This window comes from Sminthopsis crassicaudata, chromosome 6, assembly GCF_048593235.1.
Source record: "Sminthopsis crassicaudata isolate SCR6 chromosome 6, ASM4859323v1, whole genome shotgun sequence".
Lineage (NCBI taxonomy): Eukaryota > Metazoa > Chordata > Mammalia > Dasyuromorphia > Dasyuridae > Sminthopsis > Sminthopsis crassicaudata.
Window position 1 is genome coordinate 171219802 of NC_133622.1, and position 6000 is coordinate 171225801.

Genomic DNA, 6000 nt, shown 5'->3' on the forward strand with positions numbered 1-6000 from the left:
TTATGGTTAAATCATGAGAGTATAGAATTTTACAAATGTTAAATATGATGGAACTCTAGAAAAAACTGAATGGAAATAGAAAGGAGTACATCTTTTTCACAGGTATACATGGCACCTTCATAAAAACTGATATCTATGAAAGCATAAAAATCACATTAGCTTCCATAGAAAAGCAGAAATATTAAATGTGCCTTTTCCAGATCATATGTAATAAAATTACATTTAAAGAGATGTGGAGCATATACTAAACATTTATTGGATACCAAATATACTTAAAAAGTGACTGATTCAAAAATGAAATAAAAACAAGTAATGTTTTTATTAAAGATATTGAAAACAATAAGGGCAAACATCAAAATATGTAGGACACAACAAAGCAATACTTAGAGGAAAATGTATATCTCTAAATGCATATATCAATAAAAGAAAGAAACAGCAAATTAACTAATTGGATATGCAACTTTAAAAAAACTAGAAAAATGAACATTAAACATCCTAAAAGACCAAAAAAAGAAGTCCCAAAATTAAAGAAGAAATTAGTAAAATTGAAAGTAAAAGGCACACCTACTAAGCTAATAAATAATAGTAGAAGCTTGTTTTATGGAAAAGCCAATGAAGATTAATTATTGGCTGATTTTATTTTTTAAAAATTACCAGCATCCAAATAAAAAGATTGAATGTGTCATTAATTAAGAGAAATTAAAGAAATTATTGGAATTAAATAGCACCAAAATTGAAAATCTCAGTAAACTAGATGAATATTTATAAAAATAAAAACTGCCTAGATTCATAGAAAATGAAATGGAATAATTAAGTGACTAAAAGAAATTGACAATCATGAATGAACTTAAGAAAATATACTGGTCTAAATGGAATTATAAGACAATTCTAGTAAACTTTTAAAGGACAATACTATATACTATATAAGCTATTTTTAAAAATTCACAAACAAGTACAATCAAATTCATTTTATGATACAAATACTATTTTGATATCTAAGCCAGATAGAGCAGAAACTGCAAAAGGAAATTATAACTATTTTTATATCAAAACAAAAAGTAAATAAATAAAAGAGTAAGGAAATTTCAGCAATATATCAGATCATATATTGTGAACAGGTGGGACTTATACTAAGAATGTAGTAATGGTTCAATGTTACAAAAATTGTCAACATAATTGGTCACCTCAATTACAAAAATCTTGTGATTATATCAATAGGATACAGAAAAAGCTTTTTACAATATAGCACATACATTTCTATTAAAAACTACTAGAAAACATAGGAAGAAATGGAGCCTTTCTTTAAATAAGTGGTATTCATCTAAAACCCAAAGCAAGCAAAATGCCTTTTCATCAATCCCTTTTCGTACAAAGAAAGACAGATTGGAGAAATACTCATTTTTTCTATGGATAGGTCCAAACAATGAAATAAAATGACAACTTTGCCTAAATTAATTTACTTATTCCATGAATTACCCATCAAACTAGCAAAGAATTATTTTCTAGAAATAGGGAAAAAATAAAAATTCATCTGGAAGAGCAAAAGGTTAATAATATGAAGGAAAACAATGAAAAAAAATGTGGAAAGGAAGACATCCTCTTAGTAGCAGATTTCAAAGTACATCAAAAAATGGTTATCCTGAAATAATCTGGTACTGGCTAAGAAATTGAGTGATGTGTCAGTGAAATAGATTAAATACACCATACACTTAGTAAATGGTCATAGTAATCTATTATTTGATAAACCCCAAAACTCCAACTTTAGTGTAATAACTCAACATTTTACAACAGTTGCTGGAAAAACTGGAAAGCATTTCTGAAGAAATGAGTCATAGACCAACATTTCTCAAAGTATATTAAGACAAGGTCAAAAGGGATAAGTGATTTAGATATAAAGGGTGATATCGTAAGTAAACTAAAGTAATATGGAAGAATGTACCCATCAGTTCTATGGATATGAGAAGGATTTATGACCAAACATGAGATAAAGAGGATCTCAGTCAAATGGACTACATGAAATCTAAAAAGTTAATTAATTAATTAGTTAATGCAGTTATAGTTAGAAGGAAAACAGGAAACTGGGGCAGAAAATTTATAGCGAGGTTTTTTTTTTGTGTTTTTGTTTTTTGTTTTTTTTTTCTGATGAAGACTTAATTTCTTAAATAGGAAACTGAGTTAAATTCATAAAAAAATATGAGCCAGTCCCTAGTTAATAAATGGTCAAAGAATATAAACAGCTAGTTTAAAGAAGAAATCAAAGTTATCTATAGTTACATGAAAAAATGCTTTAAATCACTATTAATTAAAGAAAAGCAATGTAAAATAGCTCTAATACTACTTCACACCTATCAGATTGGCTAAGGACAGAAAAGGCAAATGACAAATGCTGAAAGAAAATGTGAGGAAACTGGGACACTAATGTAATGTTGGTGGAGTTGTGAATTGGTCCAACCCTTCTGGAGAAGAATTTGGGATTATGCCAAAGGATTATAAAACTTAAATTACATATCCATTGACCCAATAATGCTACTACTAGTTTGCTTTATCAGTGGGTGGGAGAAAAAGACAGAATTTATAATTTAAAATGTTAAAATACTGGTAGTTTTGCAAATTTTCTATGTTATTGGAAACTATGGAACAAAATAAAAATCTACTAAAAAAATTTTTTATTTTTATTTTTTTGAGACCTAACTTCACCATTTCAATTTTCCAGAATACAATTCTGATTGTTTTGTTGTTTTCTCCTTTTCATGATTATATTCATTGGGCATATTGTTTTCCTGGTTGTTTTTCATATCAGTTCATATACTGTACTACCCCATGTTTCTCTGAATTTATCATATTTTTTTTTTACAAAATAGTAATATTCTCATAATTTATCTATTTTTAAAGTACCCTCTACATATATTTTAGAGTAAGTAGTGCTTTTTTTTTTTTTTTTTCCATTGACTTTCTTGTTTGGAGGAGAATGATGAGAAGATGAGAAGAAAGGGAGGGAGGATGAAGCCTGCTATACACATTTTTTTACTTTATCATCAGATTTCCAAATTTCTCTCTAGAATGTTGAATCATTTTACAACTTCACCAGAGTGTATTAGTGTGTGTTCCTGTCCTTCCACAAATCTTGAACAGTGATAATTCTCATTTTTTATCATCTGGATAAAACTTCAGAGTTGTTTTCATTTACATTTTTCTTTGTACTAATTTAGGTTCTTTTCCTTTTTCCCCAGTCATTTTTGGCAATAGATCTAGTGATGGTAAATACATTTAAATAACAGAAGATAGAAATGAAGCCAATTTGCTGACTTATGAATATAGTAAGCGTCCATTCCTATTGATACATTGTGAAACTAGAAAAACTGAAGTAACTGCCAAGTTCTGAAGGTCAGTAACTTCAATGTAACATATTTCTTGTAGTCATTAAAGATGGTGTTTGTTTGTTTGTGTGTTTTTTACACAAGTGGGATAGCAAGATAGTTTGGATAATTCTAGATATTGATAGAATTGTTAGTTTGGATACTGATCCTGCACAATAAATGCATTTGTGAGTCTGATTGCCATTTGTACCTGTGCTGCCAGCTTAAATGAAAATTGTGAACCTTGTTGGTGTAAACTGAGATCTTTTGGGAAAAAGTGATGTAACCTTTGGGGGGAGGAGAGTGTAAATGGTGTCCCCTTTGGGGAGACTTTCAAACTCTGGGGAAAACATATCTTTCCCAGACAAGCCCTTCTCAAGTTAAGTGGTTTCATTCATTCGGAGAGCTTGGTCAAATCACCCTCCATTGAAACTGAGATCTTGTAGGGGTGTCCTGAATCCCATTCAGGGAGTTCCCAGACTCTGGGAAAAGCCTTCAAACTCCTAGTTAAGTGATTTTATTCAATTGGAGATCTCTGCCTGATGCTCCTCTATTGATTAGCCCAGACAGCCCCCAGTCCCAGGCCATCACTTACCCATATAACCAGCTGTCTGTTAATCCACCTTTGCCAAACTCCTAATGAGAAGTTTTGCTTACAAAAAAAGCTTCCTTCCTAGTAAACAATAAAATTCCCTTTTTGCCATAGATTTTCCGGTTTGGGGAATTCTTTCTAATCAGAACTGTGCTGACCAGAGGGGATTCCCCATCCCAATTCTTGCACCTTTTCACTGCCACTAACCTCATCATTTGTATCTCATCCTTGGCACTATTGATACTTTTAATGTGTCATCCTGGATGATAGAAAGAGTGTGAATATACTTGAACTTTTTCCATTTCTGGATCATGTTGAACAATTCAAAGACTTGGAATAAAAGCCATTTTTATAAAAGATACCCTTGATGGGATATATTTGTAAGGTATACTCTAGCTCCAACTTAGGCAAAAAATCTTGAGAATTAGCTCCAACTTTAGTCTTCAGAAAAAAGAATTTCTTCTGTTGACCTATCAAAAAACAAAACTATAACAGTCCTAGGCTTGGAGAAGAGCTTGAGGAAAGAGTCAAGATCAGTCAGTGATCAAATAACAACAGAATCCAAAAGTATATGATAGTCACAATAGCCTGACTTTCTATAGTACATTAAGATTCACAGAGTGCTTTTCCTACAACTCAGTGAGATGATATAACTCCGTCAGCTGATTTGATAAACAAGGAAATTGAGGTGCAGAAAATTTAGTGATTTGAAGATCACAAAGCTGTTAAGGATCAAGGGCAGTATATGACTCCAGGTTTCTTAACTTCAGCTCTCCAGCACTTTTTTTTTTTTTCTTTTCTTTTTAAGTCACACTAAAGAGCATAATGTATAAACATTTCAGGGAATGAAGCAGATAATGTTACACAGGCTTGGTCAGAAGAGTTTAAAGTCAGTCAGTAATAGAATTAAAGAAGTGTGACCAGGGCATGAGAGAGCTATAGTAGTTATTTAGGTCTGGATTCTTGATTAAATTACAGAAAGATCTTTTAGTTGCTAGGGAGAGGGTGGAGGATGGGGGAGGGGAGGAGGAGATGTGGGAAGGGAAGAGTGAGTAATCAGAAACAATTCCAAGTTTCTGTGCTTGGGGCAATGGTAATGCCTCCTTCAGTATTTAGGCAGCTGAATGTGGGGAAATTTTAAAGATGAAGATGAGTTCAGATTTGATTTGAAATGGTAATGAAACCAGTTCAGAGAGACTGAGAACAAGGTCAGTATTCTTCTATTTATGACTATTCTAGCCTTAACTTTGGATTTCTTGGGCAGTTTTCATTCAATATTAGCTTGTCATTATGGCTCTTTGATTTTTCATCTGTAAAATTGAATGATGGGGTAAAAATGCATACTTCATAATTCTACTCAGTTACCCTTAGTTATTAGAATTGAGAATCTAGCCTTATTATTTTGAAATATTAAAATCAGCAGTTCACTACACTGCTCAATTCTTTAAGAAGAATCCCATGTTATTAGTGGTAGATAAAAGCAGACATATTCTCCATTTTCTCTAAAAGAAATAAATTTCCTTTCAGAAGTAGATGGAATTATATCTATAATTATGAAAAAAAATCATATCCTCATCTTTAAACCGTAATTTCCATGAATCCAGGGCTCAATTGCCCTTTGTTACAGATTTGTTATCAGGGAGTCATGGTCTGTGTCCCAGTGCACCACAATCCTAATTAACTTCCTTACTGTGATCCTGAGCAAGAAATTTGACCTTTGCAAACCTCAATTTCCTCATCTGTAAAATGGTGCCTTAGATAATTCATGGGCTTGACATGAAAACAATGTTTTGTAAACTTTGCTATGCATTCTAAATGTAAAATCATCCTGATGAAAATGCAAGGCAATTGAGCTTTGGGGGCTCCACTCAGTGTCTGATGGTGAAATAGAGAATCATGGGGTATTTGAAAATTTAATAATCACTTCTTGAAAACTGGTTTGAGCAGATTCCATGACGTTCCAGAGTGCAATGAGCTATTCAACGATGAAAGAAATACTTACTTCTACAAGGAAGGAAATAAGCATTTAAGTACCTACTATGTGGTAGGCAA